This window comes from Protomyctophum bolini (genome assembly GCF_963924005.1).
Source record: "Protomyctophum bolini genome assembly, contig: SCAFFOLD_135, whole genome shotgun sequence".
NCBI classification, from domain to species: Eukaryota; Metazoa; Chordata; class Actinopteri; order Myctophiformes; family Myctophidae; genus Protomyctophum; species Protomyctophum bolini.
In genome coordinates this window covers 88824-103805 of record NW_027665852.1, presented here as the reverse complement: position 1 = coordinate 103805, position 14982 = coordinate 88824, and positions in this window count along the sequence as shown.

Sequence of the window (14982 nt, the reverse complement as noted above, 5' to 3'; positions counted from 1 at the left end):
TCTTTTTCTTTCTTTTCAGTTAACCCATTTAGGCCTGACGTCGAAGTTAAAAAAATGTCTGAAATACCTCATGTTTCTCTATCAGTGGTGCTCAATATTTCATGTCGAGGACCCCCAGAATGATGTGTATTTTGCCGCCGACCCCCATCTGAAAATATGTTGTTCCAGAGACCTCCCCAGAAGCAAATGTATGAGTTAAAAATGTTCCCTCTGAAAGAATATATATTCAAAGATTTGCACCACATTTTCACGATATTTCAAAAATAGCAGACCTACAAGCTCGTAGCGCTGCACTCGGTGCTGTGCTATGAGCTTGTAGATCTGCTATTTTTCAACGGCTAAAGCATAACATAATGCTTAAAACACCAAAGGGGTTCCCGCCCAAAATGGGTTAAATACTGGTCCGGGTTGCGTGGTCCGGCTTTTATTTGCTACCTGGCACATTCTTATTAATAAAAATAAATATTTTATTGTTTAATTAAAGAATATAACATTATTTAATACAACTATAATACATTTCAACATTTTATTACTAAATGATATAATATTATTTAGGGTTAGGGTTTATATAATTGTATAACACTAACAATAATATAAGTTTGTGGTCCGTATTTTTGATTGATTGATTGAAATATTTATTAACAGTTTGCAGAATTACAGTACATTTTAAGCACAAACTCAATACAAAGACTGTTGACTGTGAGTGGACGACACCATGAAGCATTACACTTGTTTACAACAGGGTCTAGTTACTAGTATGTACCTATAGCCTAGGGTTACAGTAACGATAGTAAATGTTTGGATTTAAATACGTTCTAAAACATAATTATTTATTTTATATAATTGTATATAACATTAATAACAATAATATAAGTTTTGCATTGTGTGCACAATTTCACAGCAATCACAAGATGTTACAGCTTTTTGTTTGAAACTGAGCACTCCTGCGAACTTTGGAAGCCAATCTTAGCCAATCAGGATGGAGTCTGAGAAATCTGAAAGACCCGTTTCGTTGAATGGCTCTAGAGGGTTAGGGTTGGTAGGTATAGTTGGGAGGGACGCCGGATACGTCCCATAGTTGGGAGGGACGCCAGATGCGTCCCATAGTTGGGAGGGACGCCGGATGGCGTCCCATAGTTGGGAGGGACGCCGATGACGTCCCATAGTTGGGAGGGACGCCGGATGGCGTCCCATAGTTGGGAGGGACGCCGATGACGTCCCATAGTTGGGAGGGACGCCATCCGGCCTCCCATAGTTGGTAGGGACGCCGATGACGTCCCATAGTTGGGAGGGACGCCGATGACGTCCCATAGTTGGGAGGGACGCCGGACGGTGTCCCATAGTTGGGAGGGACGCCGGTTTACATTGTGCTAAAGATACAATAATTAATACAATACTGGTAATAGAAAAAATAAGAGAGAGAAAAGATTTTGGATCTACTTTTTGGCATTCATCTTTCTGTGTGCACGCATGCACACACACACACACACACACACACACACACACACACACACACACACACTCACTCACTCACTCACTCACTCACTCACGCACGCACCTTGTGGTGACAACAGCTCCTTTGAGTTTTCTCAGACAATATACGTTTACATTGCCAAAGCAAGTGTCAAAATATTATAAAAACCATTGAAAATGGGGAAAGTATTTACAGTCGGGAGGTACAGCATTGTGTAAACAAAGTATATACAGTTGGAGGTACAGTATTGTGTAAACATAAAGTATATACAGTTGGAGGTACAGCATTGTGTAAACATAAAGTATGTACAGTTGGAGGTACAGCATTGTGTAAACATAAAGTATATACAGTTGGAGGTACAGCATTGTGTAAACAAAGTATTTACAGTTGGAGGTACAGCATTGTGTAAACTAAGTATTTACAGTTGGAGGTACAGCATTGTGTAAACTAAGTATTTACAGTTGGAGGTACAGCATTGTGTAAACTAAGTATTTACAGTTGGAGGTACAGCATTGTGTATCCCCTCAATGGACATCATTGGCCACAGTTAGGTGACTCAAATGGCGCTTACACACCCACCCCTAATTGCTACTGGTGTGAAAACAGAGCAATTCAAAAAACATAAAAATACAAAGAGCCATTAAATAACAAAACCAAAATTCAAAACCTTTTAAGCATTCATAACACAGGCTATATTCAAGATTGCAAACATAAACTGGCCTACTTAGAGGGTGAATGTCAGAGACTTGCTTAAAAAACTCGGGTTATGTCTTCTGCTTTGTTCCTTTTTGTTCTTGAGCTCTCCCATCTTCTTTTCTTTCTCTTTCTTGAGCTTTGCCATCTTTTCTTTCTCTTTCTTTGGCTCTGCCATTTTCCCTTCTTTCTCTCCTTTGAGCTTTTAGCTGCCATCTTCATGGTCACAGTCAGGGACATGTTGTTGCTCCGTTCCTTAGGGGCGGACATGGCCTCGACGACCTGCTCAGCGATGCTGGGGCTGGTCTTCTTTGGTCGTGGAGCTGCTGCCTTCATGGCCGGGGCTGGAGAGAAGGATGGAGGCTTTTGTATGAGTGGCTCTTCCACCACTCTGCTCAGCTTGGGCCTCTCACCAACAGCTGATTCTTCAGCTGAGCTGCTGATCATATCATCTTGTAGACCTGCCTGCATTTCCTGTGTTCCCTGCAGAGCCTCATCACCATTGTCACACTCATGAGCACCAACAGAGACCCCAATAATACGAAATATGACATCACAGTCATCGGAATACTCAATATCATATGTGACATCATTCACCATCATGGCACTTTTGACACCGATTGTTTGGAAAATACTTGTGCATGAGATAGTCATGAATTGTTTTCAAAGTGACTACTGGAGGTTCATCATCCAACCAGTAATCCATGTTCAAATTAACAAAGAGTCAGTTAAATGTGCTCGTTGTTACCAATACTGGGTTTCCTCTGTATTGGCGGCCGTGCGCCGCTGAAACACACCCACTTTGTTGGTCGGTGAGGATGATCTCCGACTGGCAAGCGGTTCCGTCCGGCCCTGAAGATCTGCTGCTGTGGCCGTGTGGCGACAGTGCTGCCGATGTCCCCGGTGCACCCCTATAGCTCCGAGTTGCAATCGATCACCACCACCTCACAGGAACTTGTAGAGACGATCGCTCGCAGCTGCTGCCATCTCTGCAGATCCGTCCGGTTCTCACCAAACGCACACACACACGCCCTGTCTGTGTGTACTGTGTGCCCCACTGGATAAACACTGACCACGGCGCTGACGGTGGTCAGCGCAAAATATGTTCCTTGTTCTGTGTCTTTGCGGCTCGGTCCAGTACCGACCCGATCTCGGCTGGCCTGCTGAAGTGATGACGTCCCCGGTGGCACCCCTGTAGCTCCGGGTGGCAATCAATCGCTTGCTTCAGGTAACAGCAGCAGTCAGCAGAACTTGTTTGTAGAGCAGTGGACGATCAGTCCGCTCCACGCCAACACACAGTCACGCACGCCTTGTCCGTGCGTGTCCAATGTCCTCAAAACAAACCAGCTCGTTTGACTTGCTTCCTATAAACAAGTGTAGAACTAAGGCAGTTTTCAGACCTAATGTAGCGCCCAAATCCTAAATTTGTGGCACTACTGGTTGCCGACAGTGGGGTTGTAGTTAAGACGTGTGCTCCAGGAAGTGATGTCCAAACATGTGCGTAGAGTTGGTATAATGAGGATTTATTATCTGTTTCTGCAGGCCTAGTCACTACAGCATACATATAAATAAATGCAATAAACGTAAATGATACAAACAGCCTCCTAAACACAGTCTGAAAACTGTTTGCCTCTTGTCAGCAACACCTGCTGCTTGATTGAGATCAGATTAAATACCCTTCCAACCTTCACATTGACCACACCCCTCAGTGGACATCATTGGCCACAGTTAGGTGACTCAAATGGCGCTTACACTAAGTATTTACAGTTGGAGGTACAGTATTTAAACAGGATTACAGGATGCATGAATCCATCTTATTAATAATCTCTGTCTCCACTGCATGTCTTTGGGACATCAGTTCATATGCAATACATTCATAAATACATATCCTGATATAATAATACATAATTAGACTACATATCCTATCAATAAAAGACTCTTAACTTAAGACTTAACTTATTGAACTATTTCCCAGTTTCCCAGAACATTCTGATAATAATCATATTTGGAACATACATGACATTTCCAAAATATATATTGATTAATAACAGGTTAATTAATCAACTTAATGATTTACAATCATTTTTTCATAATCATTTAAATGTTTAATTTGTTTATAGGATGATCTGTTGCAGGTCTGGAAGGTCACACAGTAGGCTACATTAAACAATGGACAGTACCCCAGACCAACAGTGGGGGGCAGCAACACGCCAGCTCACTGACAGTTGACACCTTAGGTTGTCACTTAGAATGCAAAGAAAACAAAACGTTTATCTATCTATCTATCTATCTACTGTCTGTTTCATCTCTTTATAAAACACCTTTGAATTGAACAAGGTGTGCCCTCTTGTAAACAAGTGTAATGCTTTATGGAGTATAAAATGTAACTTCACATTTATGTTGAACCCTTTCATGTATAATTACTCTTCAAAAAACCTCTTTAAAAACCTCTTTAAAAAACACGTTATTTTATACACGGAAATCCATGGTACATTATTCATTCTTTTTGAGTTTTTATGTATTCTTTCTTGTTTTTACAGTCAATGTGTGTTATATGGTTTAGGTCAATCTGATCCAACATTTAAATAAACAGTTATACTAAAAGGTACCGTTTAGACTGTGCATGTTTATGATCTATACTATAGATTCTAAATCTTTAAACAAAAAATATTTGAATACGGTGTTCCTGCCGACAGGAACTCAGAAGAGTGTGTGTGCTTCCACCCGGACGAGAGAGAGAGACGGACATAGTTCCTCACCGTACCTGTCTGTCCGGGTGGAAACAGTAAACAAACAAGGCAAAGTGGATGAGATTCACAGAAAGTCTCTAGAAAGTTATTAGAATAAACAGCTTATCCTCCATGGAGAAAACCTTTCTTCATAATCTTTAAACGGTATGAACGAGCCTGTGTCTGTGTGACTAAAGAGAATAACGGACAGATTATCTCGTTGTGAAAACGGGAGGAATTTATTTATTTCATACGGAGTTTGTTTGTTTAGTAAGCTAAGCTAACGCTGAGCTAGCTTCAAGTACACACGTTGCAGGAGGCGTTTCTACCAGAACAAGACGGTATGTTTATGTTTATACTATATACAATAACTAATATATAATATATACAATAAGAATATATACACTAAGAATGTGTGTTTTCTACCAGTAGAAGGTAGTTTTTCCACTGTTTCTTTCCCCTTTTCCCCTCCTTTATGATGAATTCCTGTTCTGTTCTTTGTCTATATAGAAGTGTCTAGTACGTCTCTAAATGTTTGATGAATTGAACAAGGTGGACCCTGTGGTAAACAAGTGTAATGCTTAATTGGGTCGTCCACTCACAGTTAACAGTCTTTGTATTGAGTTGTGCTTGAAATGTACTAGAATTCTGCAAACTGTTTCAATCAATCAACCAACCAATACATTAAGAATGTAACAGTGTGTCATGCTTTGTTTATATATTGTCCTGAAAGAAAATGAGGCATTCCAGTATTATTAGTGAACCTGACAAAAGAAAACAATGTTTTCATTATTAGTAGAAGTAGTAGGCAGCCATCTCTGATCCATTCATTAGAGCTATGGATGAGAGCTAGTAGGCAGCCATCTCTGGTCCAGAGATCTAATGAAGGCACACAGCATATCATTTCCACAACCTAATAACATTGTCTCAAAATGCAATTGGAGGCAAAAGGATCACATTAACAGAGATGTAAATAGGTTTTCAATGTAATGAGTCCCGGGATTCAGGGATGGTCTTTTAGAAATGAGTCCCAGGGACATTTTATGAGTCCCACTTCAACGACATTGAGTTTGCTTTTTATGTGAAAATGATAACAAGCTAAATAAGCCACTGGCTTGAATCAGCCTCGCTGCGATTTGCAACTCTAGATGTTTTTATAATGGGATGAATCTAGGGTTGCAATACCCTCCATTGACTCCCCATTTATCCAAATTGCGTTGTGTGTTGAACTCGCCAACATTGCAGCTGTAGGGCAACCTTGAATGATACTTTTTCAATCGGCAAAGCGTTTGTTTCATAAAAATCCACTGTAGACATGTTATGAGCTACTTTCTGTCAAGACATTCTGTGCAGGTGATTCTTTTTCAAAGTGTTTGAGTTTGGAAGCACTCGTCGAAGTCACTGAATGGCCCTGCGTACCACCTGAATGTCCACATAATGCAGGAGGCAGCAGCACGACCCGTTAATAAAAATGAGTGCCTCCAAACTCCAGCACTTAGAAAAATAATCACATGCACAGGATTTCTTGACAGAAAGTATCTCATAACATTTCTAGGGTGGATTATGAAATAAACGCTTTGCAGATTGAAAGAGGATAAGTTGAGCTTTCCCTACAGCTGCGATATTGGTGAGTTTAACGTCGTTTATTACAAGCAGATCACAAACGCAATTTGGATAAATGGAGGGTATTGCAACTCTAGATTCATCCCATTATAAAAACATAATGGTCAAATTAATACATTTTATGACCAAAATAAATTTTTAAAGAGAGCAAATCTTCTATCAGAGAGAGAATTACATTAAGATTTTCCACACCATATTGAAGACTGCAAAAGATATTGAGGTGAAAAAGGGCCTTACGTTGTATTAACCCATTTTCGGAGGGAACCCCTTTTTGGTGTTTTGACCCATTCTGACCTGAGGTTTCCACTGGACAGTGGACACTGGTCTGATGAACCCATTCTGACCTGAGATCAGATTCTAAAAAATGTCAGTCGTTCTTTGATTTTTTCAAAAATAGCATACCTACAAGCTCGTAGCGCGCCACTCGGTGGCGCGCTATGAGCTTGTAGATCTGCTATTTTTCAATAGCTAAACCATGACATGATGCCAACACCAAAACGGGTTCCCGTTCAGAATGGGTTAAGCATTATGTTATGCTTTAGCTGTTGAAAAATAGCAGATCTACAAGCTCATGGTGCGGCACTCGGTGTCGCGCTCTGAGCTTGTAGATCTGCTATTTATTTTTAACTGAAAATGTGGTGCAAATCTTTGAATATATATATATTCTTTCAGAACGTTATTAACTCCAATCTTTGCTTCTGAGAGGTCCCTGGAACTACATATTTTCAGACGGGGGTCGGCGGCCAATTACAGATATGTCCTTGACATTAAAATGTTTGATCACCACTGATATATAAACATGGGTTTTTCAGAATACAGTCAGGATTTAGGAGACATTTGTAGAATCTTTTTTCAGGTCTAAATGGGTTAACTATAATTGCATATTCAGGAAGTGCTCTGTGAAAAGATATGTCGCCCAATTGACAAGTCATTACCTTAGAGTATAATACTCTAAGGTCATTACCACAATCAGTTACTCCTTCCTTAGTCACTGTAAGGGCCGATTCATACTCCTATTTTAGAGCCGAATAGAAGTCGGTTCGGCGCTGTAGAGCCTACAATGTGACGTCATTTGAGGTTCGGGGGGGCGGGTACCGTCCTAAAGTCGGCTCTTCGGTGCTACTGAAAATTTCTGACAAAACCGTGCCGAAACCGCGGTAAAATAGGAGTATGAATCGGCCCTTAGTGTCTCCCTCAGAGTCTTTATAATTATTCCCGAACTTTGGTATTTTAATTGTTTCTTTCTAGACTCTGTGGAGTCCAGACTGCAGATGATCTGTCCAGACTCATCCAGACCCGTTTCAATGAACCAGATGGACTGTCCAGACTCATCCAGACCCGTTTCAGTGAACCAGGAGGAAACGGAAGAGCAGCCAGTTGACAGTCAAATGATTGTGCTTCAACTGTGTGGAACAAGACACATTTACACGTGATATGGAGGTGTGATTGATTGATTGAAAATGGTAAATTTCATTATATTTCACAGTATGTAGAATGGATACATTTAATTATATTTCACAGTATGTAGAATGGATACATTTCATTATATTTCACAGTATGTAGAATGGTTACATTTCATTATATTTCACAGTATGTAGATTGGGTACATTTCATTATATTCCACAGTTTGTAGAATGGGTACATTTCATTGTATTTCACAGTATGTAGAATGGATACATTTCATCATATTTCACAGTATGTAGAATGGGTACATTTAATTATATTTCACAGTATGTAGAATGGGTACATTTCATTATATTTCACAGTATGTAGAATGGATACATTTCATCATATTTCACAGTATGTAGAATGGGTACATTTAATTATATTTCACAGTATGTAGAATGGGTACATTTCATTATATTTCACAGTATGTAGAATGGGTACATTTCATTATATTTCACAGTATGTAGAATGGGTACATTTCATTGTATTTCACAGTATAGAATGGGTACATTTAATTGTATTTCACAGTATGTAGAATGGGTACATTTCATTATATTACAGACACACTGTCAAACTGCACTGGCAGTGTTTATGTCCTTTGTACAGTAACAAGGTATTCCTGTACTTTTCATTATGTGGACATAAATAAACATTTAAAATGTGTGTGTGTGTGTGTGTGTGTGTGTGTGTGTGTGTGTGTCTCTCTCTCTCTGTGCGTCCGTGCGTGTATGGGTGTGCGTGCGCTATAGGTATGGATTAGGGATGATCTACAAGCAGGAGAAGTTCAACTTCGCAGAAATTCACTTCAAGAAAGCTCTGAGTATCAACCCTCAGTCGTCAGTGCTTCTGTCATATTGGAGTGGTATGTATGATAATTATAATGACTAGTCCTTATACCTGTTTGAATATATGAACACGCACGCACATTTGTTTTTTAATAATCTGTATAAAAGGTTTCTCCAGATAGGGTAAATGCTGAATATTGGCTGATCAGTGGCCGATTATTGGAGCATCTCTAATTTGAAGTGATCAAACTAGCAATAGAATACAAGTTTAGAAGCACCTTTAACTGAATGGTATCAGTATGAACCAGAGTGGCCTTTGGCAGAGCATGCTTAATTTTCTGCTACCCTGTCCACAATGGATTAATGGGAACATAGTGAGAGCGCTCGGTCGATGCACACAGTTCATGAGTGCCAGGCCCACGGGGGCGCGTGCCCCTGCATGTGTCTGGACATGACGTCTACGTAGGTGCAGTGTGCCACCAAGTGCTTCGACGGCTGCTACTGTGACGTGGGCTCCTATCTGCTCAACAGCAGCTGCGTGTCCCTGGCACAGTGCCCGTGCTACCACCACGGAGAGACGCACCCGGCCGGGGCCACGCTGCCCGCCGACGCGTGCAACAACTGGTCCTGCCGATACGTCTGAGCGCTTGTACCTCACGGACCGTTCAACCGTTTAGGGTCCGTTAAATAATACCATTGCTAGGCCGACACGGAAGAGGAGCGACACAGAAGCCGAGATAAAGGCATTTCTTGAAAGTGCAGTAAAATGGGATTTGTACGGGAGCTGTTTTTTTTGCGACCACGTGATCTCCTGTTCCCATAGTATATGGCTGAGGGTTAAATGGTGACTCATATATGTTAGCGAAGAGTGCCATGTAACGTTACAAAAACAAAAACATGCCAGTGAATGAGTTGATACTAAACTAATATAGGCAATAGGCATAGCCTTAATGCATCCACTAAAGTACACTTACAACACATTCCTGTATAGCTTTATTATCAAGTGAGCCAAATGAGAAAAAAAGCCATCAAATAAAAAATAACGTATACATTCCTTGTGTTTACAGCACCTGTGTTGTGTGAGAAATGGAGTGTGGAAGTGCTCCTTGTGCGGGTTAGTAGCTGCGTGAATGCATCCCACATTGACCATTATTCATTTGGTATTTGTTTGGAACACTGTAATGGAATAATGGAATTGCTGCGCCTCACATTCTATCTGTCTTACTTTCTCGTGTGTGTGTGTGTGTGTGTGTGTGTGTTTTTCTTTGTGAATTTACATGCATATTTCCCACTGGATTGCGGTTGGAGCAGTTGGACCCATTGGAGCGCGTGCAGTCGATCATGTGACGTGGGCGTGAGGAGGAGGTATCGTTCTGGAACCAATCCCCCCGTAGCGTTCGGGGGTCGACCCTGTAAGGGAGAGCGAGTGGGCATCGACACCTGGAGCCCTGCTATGGTGAGAGGACGTGTGAAACCTTCCAATACAGTGGTTTTCAGAACCTTTTCATATCATGGTTCATTATTTGTTTGGCATTTAAGCCACAGACCACCGTTGAGATTTAGCCTCTCGGACCCAAAAGCGTTTAACCAATAATACAGATGCTTAACAAAAATGTTACTCTCTCAATGGTTACTTCTTTATCTCACAAGTTAAACATATATAAGGATCCATTTGGTTACCAACTCTCCATTTAGCTGGGGACCACCTGGAACCCCCTCAAGAACCACTGGTGGTCCGCGGACCACTGGTTGACAACCACTGTTCTAATCACATCAAGCACACTACTGCATTCAGTGAATAACATTAAAGGTATCGATACAAATATATATATATCCTGACAAATAATAAAAAATAAAATGTGCTTTCACAGAGCTTTCCCCAACAACTATATCATGATTGTGAAGTAATAATTTAAATAATTTTGTCAGGTTTTGTTTACATCTGTAAACTGACAGATGTCATTTGGGAGTGGAACCCTTTAGAGACACTTGGAGGCAAGCATGTGTGAGTGTTGCCTTGTAGATGCAACTCAGGTCAATAAAGGAACATTGTGCCACAGTGGTGTTGTGACCTGAGTGTAGTGACCCATCATGTGGCTAAAATGTTGTTTGTATCACCATTTTGACCTGAGATCAGATTCTAAAAATGTCTTCTACATCCTGACAGTTTTCTGAAAAAGCTATGTTTCTGTGTCAATCGTTCTTCGATTTTTCATAGCCACCGAGTGGTGCGCTACGAGCTTCTAGGTCTGCTATTTTTCAATAGCTAAAGCATAACATAATGCTAACACCAAAAGGGGTTCCCACCCAAAATGGGTTAAGAAAGGGATTTTGGTCAAAGTTTGGTCAAATCTTTCATTGAAAGAATTGCAGGAACTCTTGGATCACTGCACTGTGTGCATATCATTCCAGTCCCATCAGAAATCTTTTTAGACCACTGTAACACAAACCTCTTGTAGATTAAATACAAAATATAACCTGTAAGTATACTGTACTGCAAGTCAGCTAATTGAGTTGTGATGTGTCTTTGTATAGGTGTGAAGGAGCCATGGGGTTCGTGGTCAGCGTGCTCTGTGACGTGTGGAGGAGGTTATAGGAATCGAACCCGCGGGCCGCTCCGAATCCACGGCACCCTCAGAAATTCAGCGCCTGTAACCTAAAGCCATGTGGTAGGAGTTACTAAAGATGTCTACTGTACCGCTGAGTGATTTTACATGTATTTATGTTACAGGATTCTAGCTACCGTAGCTAAGAGCTATGTACTCCAGCATAGAATGTGTGGGCACTGGTTTTAACGTTTAACTTTGAAACACATATTTACTTTATTTACTGGACTCTCGACGAGGAGTCCTTTCTAGCCCCCCTTCTTTTTTTCCCCAGACGAAATAGCAGATCTACATGCTCACAGCGTGTCATGTTGGGATGTGTGACTCGTGAGCGCTCACATCTGCTATTTTTAGCAGAATCTTTTTCCCCAGCATATGGGAATGCCTGCGTTCACGTATAGTTGGTGGATTATGACTGATGTAATAGGATTTTGAAGATGAGAATACTACACTGCCTTGGAAACATAGGAAGCAAGGCTTCCACCTGTTGGTTGTCTGTCAGATGACCTATTCTTACATAAGACCCATGTCCACTGACCACACCTCCAATGTATTCTCTGATCTGTCATTGTGTATAAGAGAGAGAGATGTAAAGAGCTCGGGAGGCTTGCATTCGTGCTTCCTCCCTGGGCTCGGTACAGACCAGTCTTTGTAATAAAGTGACATTGTTTCAGTCCACTCTCTACCTTGATTATTTCTTAAAGACTCTGATGTGAGTTCTAAATAATGGACCACACTGAGTAATGTCTGTCTGTCTGTCTGTCTGTCTGTCTGTCTGTCTGTCTGTCTGTCTGTCTGTCTGTCTGTCTGTCTGTCTGTCTGTCTGTCTGTCTGTCTGTCTGTCTGTCTGTCTGTGTTGTGTGTGCTCCTCTAGGTGACTCCAGGAGGTGTCCCCCAGGGCAGCAGTGGACACAGTGTGTGAAGGGACCCGTGTCCTGCTCTGACATCTCCATGGACCTCGGCAGGAACTGCACCCCAGGCTGCCAGTGTCCACATGGGAGCGTCCTGCAGGTTGGTGGACAGACATGCAGAGCACTGCTTCTCAAACCTTTTTTCATTTCAAGGGCCCTCAGTTTGGTATGCGTTTTAATTAAGCCATGGTCCTGGCATGGCATGCATGGTCAGACTGATATCACTGCGTGTTCGTAGAAACAAACACGCGCGCGATAATGTCACGCGACTGCATGCGCCCATGTAAAGACGCTTGCGTGGTCGACCCTCAACTTCTCCGTGCGTACAGGGGAAAAGAAAACGCAGGTCTACTTGAAAATGAATTACTATAGGCGTGTTAATCAATCATTTTGCTGGAGACCCCACTGTGGAAATACAATGATTCAACCACAAGGGGCCACTGTTCACCTGCTGAGCTTGATTCGATCTACAATCACACATGCACAGTTTGCACACACACACGCGCACGCGCGTGCTCACGCACTAACCTTTCATGTCTTTCATGTGCGCAGCATGGTGTGTGTGTATTGGAATCGGAGTGTCTGTGCCACGTGGATGGGCAGCAGTATCAGCCTGGATCCACAGTCACCATAGACTGCAACAACTGGTAATTAAAACAAATTAATTAATACTGTACTGCTGTACTTACCCACTGCTACTTTTAATCCCACCAGTACATCTTTTTTTTGCAGGCTTCGGTGTGTAGGCTAATCTGGATTATAAGCACATGAGTTTTTTATTAGTTTTTATTTAGCTGTATAAAGAGGGTTAGGGTTAGAAAAACAGAAGAAAAAAATCACATCATCATATACATCACATTCCGTGCTCAGCCAATAAAATCATCAACAATGTCATTCCGGCCTATCACAATTTGCGTCTTCACTTTTCTGTCCTCACAGATCATGATCATATTATGCAGGAGAAATGTATAAGCTAAGCCTATTTATTTATCATTATTTTCTCTAGCCCAAAGCTCTTGTGCATTGCATGCATGTGTGCTTGTGTAAACGGTAAACGTGATGATGTTTACAGTAGCCCCTGTCATTATTATTTACAGTACCTGTGAAGGAGGCAAGCTGACCAACTGTACTCAACTCAACTGTAACGGTAAGAGAAACGGATGCATCAACAACTGTCACAATGCTACTGCTATCCCTGTCACAATGTTCTACAAGGTGTATCTCACTAACTGACAGTGATATATTATTAATACTCTATCTCTGTTCTTCAACCCCTCCCCCCAACACCAGTGGAGGGACAGTGGTCACTGTGGACTCCTTGGGGTCAGTGTTCGGTGTCGTGCGGAACGGGTCTCCGGTCTCGGTACCGCTTCTGTCCCAACTCGGCTGCTCCAGGCCTGCCCTGCCCGGGGTCCCACCGCCAGGATCAGATCTGTGTGTCTGTCCCCTGTGACCGTGAGTGACACACACACACACACACACACACACACACACACACACACACACACACCCACACACTGGTGCTCTCTCCCTCTGCTCACTCTGGAGTCTGGCTGTGTGAAATGAGTCTATTGGTCTGAGGTGAGTGAAGCTAACAGGCTTCAGCTATATATGGATAGGTAACTGGAGGTGTAAAAGTATGCCAAATTACAGGAAGTATCCAAACAAACAACAACATTTTATAAGACAATAAATAAAGAATAAACAGACTTCAAACTAAATAAATTATTGCAGAACCAACTAAAGAAATGATTGCAGAACCAACTGTCACTGGCAGTTACAATATTTACTGTCTACTCTACTACATTGGTGTGGGCATATTTTGCCACTATATTTCCACTCACTCTAGAGCTGCATTGCATATACTGTAGCAAAAATAGAATGTCTTGAGCTTGTAGATCTGTTATTTTTTAATTGGAATTCTGATTGTGCTCATTTTGAATCCTGAAAAGTCACATTGTACTTTATTTCAAATGCATTTAATAATACTACTAACTTGACATAATACTACTAACTTGACATAAACAAGACAATACAAATGGGATTCATCTAACGGGATGAATCTAGAGTTGCAATACCCTAGAGTTGCAATACCCTCCACTGACATCTTAAACATCCAAAATGCATTTCCGACCTGCTTGTATTAAACGACATTAAACTCAACACTGCAGCTGTAGGGAAAGCTTGAATTATCCTCTTTAAATCTGCCAAGCATTTGTGACTGAATTTGACTTTGAATTGATTTGATTTAATTTTTTTAGGAGAGGAGACGCTGTCCATCTGCAGAAGGAAGAAACGCAGCTGAACACGAGGAGGAAAGAAAGGCCTTCAAACTGTTCAACACGATGGTGTCCAAACCAACAGGTGAGCCAACGCACGCACGCACGCACGCACGCACGGAATTAATTTTAGCTGCTCAGCTAAAATGGCCAGTTCTACAAGCTCACAACGTGTCAATGTAGATTGGCTAGTTGAACTATTCCTCCTAAAAGTAGACACCCTGCTGTGGCGTTGTTGTTGTTGTACACGTGTGTGCAGACTGCAGAAGCTTTCTTTAATTACAAATTGATAATGATCGCGACGCAGATTTGCGTCGGAAAATCAGCAAGCACAGCTTTGGAGTGTGGATCATTACCAGCAGTCCAACACGCAGCGCTACAGTGAAAAGTCATCTGATCGACGGACAAAGCTACTCGGACAGCTATTTTATAAAGC